Source organism: Limulus polyphemus, unplaced genomic scaffold (genome assembly GCF_000517525.1).
Source record: "Limulus polyphemus unplaced genomic scaffold, Limulus_polyphemus-2.1.2 Scaffold137, whole genome shotgun sequence".
Classification (NCBI taxonomy): domain Eukaryota; kingdom Metazoa; phylum Arthropoda; class Merostomata; order Xiphosura; family Limulidae; genus Limulus; species Limulus polyphemus.
In genome coordinates this window covers 193,119-203,274 of record NW_013665747.1, presented here as the reverse complement: position 1 = coordinate 203,274, position 10,156 = coordinate 193,119, and positions in this window count along the sequence as shown.

Below are 10,156 nucleotides of genomic sequence, written 5' to 3'. Positions count from 1 at the left end.
AACGAGCTTCAGCAATACGCAGGAGTACGTGTATCGAGCTCAACGATCAGGAAAAGGCTCCATGAGGCTGAACTCAGGTCTAGGATACTAATTACAATCCCTGTACTGATCTCAAGGCACTGAACAACTTGGCTGATGTTTGCTCAAGAACATGTCACCTGGACCCTTCAACAATGGACCTCTGTACTGCTCATAGGTGAGAGTAGGTTTTATGTATCTTCAAGCGGTCAACATGTGAGGGTCTGGAGACGTGAAAGAGAGCGATATCCGGCCTGTAACATTGTCTACATTTGGGAATGATTCATCCATGGTCTGGGGTGGCATCTAATGCAGGGGAATATAGACCTCTATGTGGTGGAAGGAGCATTCCTGACAGCAATACGTTACGTAGATCTCACCCTGCTACCAATTGTTCCTCTTTTGCTGGTGCTGTCAGAGATGAGTTCGTGTATCTGGTGAATAACACCTATCCTCACAACGCCAGGATCATGCAGCTTTTTTTTATTATCAGGATGATGGAATAGAGGTATTTGACTGGCCTGCTAAGTCACCGGACATAAATTCGATTGAGCATATGTGGGACGTACTAGGGAGAGCAGTTAGAGAGAGACAATCTGCTTCTACAACTTTACAGAAGCTTAGAGCTGCCCTCATCTAAGAGTGGACGGTGCTGCCCCAGCAAATCATCCGAAATGCCATCAACAGTATGGAGAACAGGTGAAAGAGGTCATAAACAATAAGGAGGACCTACCAACTATTGAATACTCATTTTATTAGGTTTGTTCATCTTAATAAGTTATTTGTTCTTTGATATTGGCTAAATATTGGCATTTACCGTTCATGTTGATTTTTTTGTTATTTGTATATGGATTTTTCGACTTACCAGATATTGTTTACCTGTGATATTTCTAATAAACAAGTTTCATCAGTTTTGAACGTAGCTCTGTGTTTTATCAAATGTTGAAAAACAAACAAACAAAACATATCGAGACATCTAAAACGCAGCTATTAATGTACCTCATTTAAATCTCATTCTATACATACTTACATTTCATTCTATATGTATTACATTATATATACTTACATTTCATTCTATATGTATTACATTATATATACTTACATTTCATTCTATATGTATCACATTATATATATACTTACATTTCATTCTATATGTATTACATTATATATATATACTTACATTTCATTCTATATGTATTACATTATATATATATATATACTTACATTTCATTCTATATGTATTACATTATATATATATACTTACATTTCATTCTATATGTATTACATTATATATATACTTACATTTCATTCTATATGTATTACATTATATATATATACTTACATTTCATTCTATATATATTATATCTGAAACTGGAAACTTCTGGTACTGTTTTCTACAAATATAAAAATCATCATAAAATAAACTTGCTAAAACTGTTCACCTACGTACGTCATGCGTGCCAATAAAAGTTGAACCTAGTATTTATCGATAAAAAAAGAGAGTTTAATTTCCGAACATGTTTTTAATGGAACTGATAACGAAAAGATGATTTACGACTAAAGGACTTTGGATTTGCGTTTGTTTTTTGTTAAGCACAAAGACAGAAAACGTGTTATCTGTGCTGTACCCACCAGTAATTAGCGTTATAATCCTTGAGGCTTACCGCTGAGCCACTGGTGGTGGGAGATGGGGCAGGTCTTAACATCCCGTTATACGCAGTACAAAAATATATAACCTCATTCTGCACTTTGGGGTCATGAGCGCGTTATAAGGGCGACAGTTAAATCCCATTATTAGGTCAGACAAGAAATGGCGGAGGGTGCTACTGGCTATCTGCCCTCTCTCTAGACTATCATTTCACAATTAAGGACAGTTAGCAGGAATAGTCCTTGAGTAGCTTTTCTCGAACATCCAACAACAAAACAAACAGGACATTAAGGAAATCAAGATAACACCGCCTTTCAGAAATTTACAGAATTAACGGATCGTGTGATCGGTCGAAGAACGTACAGACAGCGAACTTGAGACTAATAAAGTTTCTAAACATATTGCTTAAGAGTTGTTTTTTTTTATAATATTCCGTATTAGAAAAAAAAAAGACATTGAGAAAATCATTAAAAACTATGTTTGAGAGAAGTATATATTTATAAGAGAATAATTTACAGTTATACTTGTATTAGAGAATCAATATCTAAACGAGACAATGGGATTCCATATTTATAAATTAATAAATTACCTATACTCGTTTCTAAATATCGAGATCAATAAACACACGAAATATAACAATACTTAAATAGAAATCTAATTTTAAATATGCTATACACAAGTTTCTTAAGTGTTTAAAAAAATCAGTAATAAATACATAGAAAGATGGATATCGCCAGAAAAAAAGATAAAATTCGTTAAATATGATTTCTAGAATATATGATGGTTGCAGATGGAGCATATTAACAAACGTGTTTACAGTTTAAAGTGTGTAAAATATCTATACCTTATGCACAGTGAAATCTAAACGAAAAACTTAATCTAACAGAAAAATGTATTCAAAAATGTTAAGAGTTTGAAGATTGACTGTTGGTCACAAGAGCTTCTAATTGGTTCTCGCTGGCTCAATGGTTAATTTGAGTGTTTATAGCGTGAAAATTCTGGTTCTATTCCCGCGCCGAACACAGCACAGGCATCCATTGTGCAGCTTTGCGCTGAAACAAAAAATAATACACAAACTGCATACGTTAAGGCTAATAATTTGAGTTTACGTCTATAGATTGAACCTAGCTTTACTTCAAACCTAGAGTAATGAATTACTGCCTCAAGCACTCATGTTTCGACCCATAAACTACAGCACGAAGGAAATATCTCAGCTTAAAATCTGAGTATTTTGAAGGAAAAAATTTAAATAATTAAGAAAAATAAATACATACGTACGATTCTTAAGTTGCTAATTCCTACAGAGGTTAATGAAAATATGAAGTTTAGAACTTATTTTAAAACATACTTATGGATCATAGTAAAGTGTCTAATTTTGTCTTTTATTACAAATAAAATAGAATAATAAAAAATAGAATGATATTTTGTTTATTTTAACCCAATGAGCTATCTGTCTAATGTGTGGAATAGAAATCCGGATTGTAGCTGACCCACCGATGGACAAATAAAAATCCAAGCAACTATGATAAAAATGATAAAAAAAATCATTTAATTATTACAAAGCAGTTGTTTATTAATATGATTTCATGCAAGAAATACACACCCATACTCAAATTCCACGTGATTTTGAAAGTGTACATAAAATCCTAAATCATACAATGCGAGTTGTTGATTAATATAAAAAAAACATAACATTAAACTATAATTTGTGTTTGTTTCAGAATTTTCGCGTAAAGGTACACAAGGCTTATCTGTTCATAGCTATCTGCAGTTTTAACTAATAAACTAGAGGAAAGACAACCGTCAACTGTTGTGTGACTGAATAGTGGGATTTGATTGGCACTCTTATAGCGCACTCACTGCCCAAAAGGGCCAAGTGCATTTTTTTTGCGGCAACAGAACACGAACCGTGAATCGCTGAATTAACAATCTGGATACGCTAAACACAGGACACGCCCGGTCAGATAATTCTAACGTACCCAGTTTACTAATTCGAATTACTTATGTTAGAATTATTTAGAGTAAAAGAGTAAAAATGAAAAACACGAATCTTTGTCGCATATAACGATATTGATAGAAATATTAACATAAATAAATGTGTTTGTACTTAGATTGGCAAAAGAAAAGATTTTAACAGAAATACAAGGTTCTTTTCTGCAACTGAATATTCTGAGATATATATTCATGATGATAGAAAAACACGTAGGTTCAAGTCTTGATAGAAGTGAATAAAAACCCTATAACCCGAGGGCTTTCGAAAGGTGGACCTTTCTTCTTCAGGGGCAAACTGTGTCATATATGTTATATATATGAGATATATATTTTATACTTCTAGCTATATAAGATATAATCATGTCTAAAATAACTCAAAAACGACAACCGCTTGGCTTCATTTTTTTGTTCATTAGTAAAACCGAGCCATCTCAAGAAAGAAGTTAAAAAAGTAATTAGGAAAATAAAAAATAAAAAAATACGAAAAAATAATTAAAAGGAAATGTATATGAGAATTTTTTTCTATTACCATGGCAACATTTTTGATGCAATGAAAGGGATTTTTTTTTAGTTTCTTTTTCTTTTGATTTCTTTCATAAAATTCGGTCTACAGAAGATAAGAATAAAGAACTTTCAAAATATACTTCACTTGGGATGTTTAAATACATCAACTTAGTTTTTTTATTTTTTACTATTCAAATTCTCTTATAGCCACTAACATCTTTTATTGAAAGTAAAACAACACATATTACCAATGGAACTTAGTGTAACCTCGATTTTTTGTTGTTGTTGCATTTAAATGATCTTATTCTAACGTTAATCTTTTACAAGCACACGATAAAGAGTATACAATGCATGTTGCTCATTTTGATCATGCATTCACAAAAGTTAATGATTAACTGCTCCTTTGCCAAAATCATATTAGCTTTTGCATTAGCGAAGTGTTTAATTTCTTGTCTTACCACACTAATAAATGTGTTAGCTAAATTTAGAATCATTATTGCCTTCTTCTCTCATTGAAGGATTGGTTAAATACTGAATACTGAAGTGAACTACTGGATTTATAATAATTATAGTTTTAAATCTTTTAAAACGAATTAGAAACCTCAGTCATTTTTCTTTTAACATCTTAGCCAATCTCGTGAAATATTTATCTTTAAGAACTTAAAGCTGTGGATACTCCTATGCTTTTAAATTATTTACTATAGTTTTTCAATATTTTTGAGTAAAATTTCAATGTTATTTTACTCTGAGAGAAATTCATGAATTACAGTGTGCTAAAAGTTACGTACTTTCCACCAACGTTTATTTTTAGTTCGAATACATAATTAGGTACTATTGTTTGGGCTTACAACTTCCTTACGATGGTTGAACCTACATTTTCGTATCTAACTAGCTTCGGAATAAACAATAATTATTCTTAATTCATGTATCTAATAACCGCTAAGAAAGACCAGTTCCTCGTACAAACGTCTCCTTTCACAGAAACTGAAAGATAAATATCAAATATGAAACATTCAAGCATTTGTTATGGACAATGGCAATGTTTGTGTATCCGTAATTGGGGGAACCCTAGCGACATCTAGCAACATACAAAATGACTAACCAGAAAAACCTGAAACGAGGGTCGGGCCAACGTCTCAGTTATGCAAAGCCATTGGGAATGGCTTTGGTTTTCAAGAAATGGAAAGAAGCACTGCAGATATCAGCTTCATGATAAACTATTCCATTGACGTCTTGGTAATTCTTTTTACCTTGTTTATAATCACAGCATATATTATCCTTCCTACAATACATACGTTTTTCCCTATAAAATGCTGCGGATTCACTTACTATTCATAAATAAATTTATGGTTATACTTTAGTATATCTTTTGATATTAATCTATATATTGATATGCTAACGTTTAAGATATAGGTCAGTCTTAATTTTGTAGAAACGATAAGTATTGAGATACAACCCTCCTACGTTGCGTAATCTTTAGTAACAACATGCAAAAAGCCTTTTCAAAAATAAGTGTTTCAAATTAATTTTAACCTTCAAAACTTGTAGTACAACAAACATACACGTGTAAAACTAAATACAACAACATCTTCAATACCAACAAACATCTGAACGTCCACAAATAATAAAATATATATTTACCTACTAGACAACTGAACTATCTTTACTACGAAGTTTCAACTATTATGCTATCAAGATCAAACTAATTGTTTGTAATAATATATTTTTTTACTGAAATATCATGTATGGATGAATTTATTTTTGTCTTGATTGTCTGATTGCGAACCGATAATCTTACAAATAAAATAAAAGGTATGTTTATTTCAAACTATGGAATAGTTAATTTTATACACATCATCTATTTGTGGAGAATTTCAAACATTTATTTTTCAAATCTCATAAAAAAATTAAACAGCAATTATTAATTACTAGTGAATGTACCCGGCTTCTCTTGGGTTATTAGCTTGATAGTATGTGTATTCTGAACCTATTTTAGCATAAAAGTATAATCTATATACCAATATACTATATACTAATCTACATATTAGAGGTTGTTATATAAGGAACCACTTCTTTTGTATGTAGATTTCGCTAGCTTGCCTCATTAATGAGATGCACACGCGCATGTGCGCTTACACGCGGAAAAGATAAGTAATAACACCCAAGTGCACACACTCGGGCCACTTAGTATGGGTGCAAAATTTCAGGTTTCTAGGTTCTTTCCTCTTGGAGTTATGGGGGTCACATTTCTTTTCTATGTGGTTTTTCGCTAGCTTACCTAACAAAAAAGATGCGCACACATCCGAATATGTAATAATACCCAGGTACATATCCTCAGGGTTCACTTAGTATGTGCAAAATTCCAAGTTTCTAGGTTCTTTCCTGTTGGAGCTATGGCGGGTTCACATAGACCCACAGACATGCCCTTTCATTATTATAGAAGTTTAGTTTAAAGCGATTTTAAATCATAATGCAATCAAACTCGTTATGATCAGCTTTTAGTAATTTATAGTCCACGTAACAACTAATTCCTATTCGTAATAATTAAATATTTGAATTAATGAGGTCACAAAATGCATCCTCCTTTAAAATAGAGTAAAAACTAATTTTTTCCAAAACTAATTAAATTATGTTAATTAAGACTTTGTCATTGCGAGCCCACGGACCACTTTTATTATCAGGTTTGAATCTGTTTTCTGTGGTATTTTTGAACATATTCAGAGTATCATATCTATTAAGATTAATTTAATTTGCATTTCTGTTTGTATTGTTAGTGGCAAATATTTGTCAGTCAAAGTAATAAGAATTTCCGTTTTTTGGCACCAGTATTAAAATGTGCATTCAGTGAGGACAAAAATAATGCAATCAACAATATAGGGTTTTCTCAATTAGATGTATTAATATTTTCATGTACTAGATGTTATTCGGTCGTATTCTAACTAATAAATTTCAATGTTTTAGTAATTATGATTTTATGAATGTGTGTTGTAGTTACTTCTTTTTAATATTTTGTAAAAATCATTGAACTTTAGTATACAAGTTTCAAGTCTGTGGAAATTAAGGTTTTTGGGCTTTTGTGCATTTTGAATTTATCCAGTTAACTATTATTACGAATATTAGCTATTGAATAGACACGTAGATAATAACTTTCCTCTCATGTCAAATATTGCTTAAAAATTAATTTAGTTTCAAAGTTTCGAAAAGTAAGCCATGGAACAAATTATGTTAGTAAATTTATACTATTTATAACAGCTATTTTGGTATTCAATTTTACATTATTGTATTTATTATTAAATTTTTTTCCCAAGGTTTTTGAATTATCTTCAACTACTTTCAATGTATTTCAATGGGATAAATTTTCATATATTTTACCCAAAACATTCAGATGTTGGTCCTTGTGCTTCCATCTAGTGGTAACATTTAAAATCCTGAAATTAAGTAAAGTTAACAAAGAGTAACTAAAAAGTATAACATATAGTTAGCTCTAAATGCTAAGTGTTGTTGTTGTTTTTCTTAGTGTAAAGCTACACAGTAGTTTAAAGAATAGCTAAGTTTTTAAAGCAGTAGTTTGAAATCTTCTTTGTCAACTATTGTTTTTTGTCTAATGTTTCAGATGTGTCACCATATTTTTAATTAGGCCAAATATAATAACCTCGTTTAACAGCAGAAAGGCAATTATAATAAGTTTTCTTTAGGATTTATTTACTGTTGTAAATTAATAATTAATTTATTATTTTCAGTAATGATCAAAGTGTCTAAGAAATAGGTTGACTCGATAGGGGTGAGAGTTAATCAAAATTATTCAGAAAATCGAGAAAGTCAAAAGGTGATTTGTTGTAGCTCCATATACCAAAAACATCACCAATGAGACGATACCAAAGGGTCGTTGTCTGGTTAGTCTAAAACTTTCATTGTGTAAGAGTTTCGTTTTCCAACAAATCCAAAAATTACAGCAAAAACTACAGTTACACCACATAATCCTCATTTTGCCCTGAAAGTAATCTCTGTATCTTCCTCTCGAAAATAGTATACATCTAATAATGAACTTCTACATGTAGGTTACTTTCCATTAAAGAAACAAATTATGTAGGTAGACTCAAAGTTAATTAGGAGGCGTCATTTTACAGTTTGAAATTAAATTTATTTTTACTGGTATTCCATTTACAAGAGGGTGCTGTGCTATTCAAATCAACCAGGATAAAGGAACAAGTAATGAGCTACGCACTGAAATAACTAGGTGTAAAGGAACAAGTAATGAGCTACGCACTGAAATAACTAGGTGTAAAGGAACAAGTAATGAGCTACGCACTGAAATAACTAGGTGTAAAGGAACAAGTAATGAGCTACGCACTGAAATAACTAGGTGTAAAGGAACAAGTAATGAGCTACGCACTGAAATAACTAGGTGTAAAGGAACATTTGATTGTATGTTCTTGACATCAGGGATGCCCACCAGTGGCACAGCGTATATCTACAGTCTTATAACGCTAGAAGCCAGGTTTCGATACCAGTGGTGGGTAGAGCACAGATAGCCCATTGTGTAGCTTTGTGCTTAACTTCAAAATAACAACAATGTCAAGAGCTTGAGTTTCTGATTGTGTGCAGTTTGTGAAATTGTACTTATTTTCTTAAAACACATCTAGCAATTTACCTAGTCTTACTTTCAGTTTCTCTAGTGGAATCGCTGCTCAGAATTTCTTTTAAAATATCATATAACTTTTTTTTTTGACAATCTACGCATACGTAAGAGTTTTAATTACAGCAAAACATTTACTTTCGTTACTAGACACTACAGTAACCATAAATATTTTCTTAGTAAAAGTTTAATGTTGTTCGTGGTGATGTCTTACTGTTATAAACGAAGCGTAGTGCAGAAAAAATGTATTACCCCACAAATAGCTGTTTCAAAACTTCATATTTACAGGGTCTGTTTGTATGTTGACTTTTGTGCAAAACTACTCGAGTGCTATCTGCGCTATCCGTTCCTAATTTAAAATTATAGATAAGTCAACAACACTTACCTCAACTTTTGGACTACTTTTTACCAACGAAAAATGGGATTGAATACCGTATTACAACCCTCCCACAGCTTAAAGGGTATAATATGGGATTCGAACCCGAAATCAGCAGCTTGCTAGTCGAGCACATTTAATCACCAGGTCATAGAAGGTTATTTACAGTGCCAATATAAAAATTATCATATTCAGTTGACAGTATTGTTAATTTTTATGAAAAACCTTACCAATGAAGATACTGTATATAACAATAACATATCCAAGGCAATTGGTATGAACAAGAATCTCTTTGACTTTCAGAGAGGAATGATAATGAGTACCAGTCTAATTGAAGTGTCATTATCAACTACTGTATCTTAAATCGAACATTCAGAATCTATCAACAGGTTTAATGGAAAGAGAAAGAGAATGTCATTAAGAAAGACTGTGGAATTGGCCATCTTACAGGGCTGATGTTGAAAGAAATATACCATATATAGATACGAATATTTTATCTGTTTAACTGGGACAAACCCTGCTCTCTGTTGCACTTTATAATTGCCTTTTTCATCTGTCTGTCGCCAAAGACTTGCAGGGGACTTGTAACGAATTTATTATTATATATTTATTCCAATATCGACGTTTATTTAGATTAAATTTATATTTAGAAACATGCATAGCTTATACTGTTAAATAGGTATTGCGAAACTCCCGCCTATTCTCCAAAGTTGTAAAATATTCTCGAGAGTAAGAATCAACAATATATGTATGTATGTAAACGCTTAAATTTGTATTGTTATGTAATCCAAATTTTCTAGAAAGCCTCTGCACGCCTATAAATATAACCAATGCACCAAAAGAGAGTATCTATTATTAGTTCGCTATAGCCAGTGTGCTATAATCTTCGGAAGCTATAACTGCGATTGTTATAACGCTTATCAAGCGAGAAACTTTAGATATTTGACCAGGAGCATTTACAAAGTTCCAACATTACAAATCA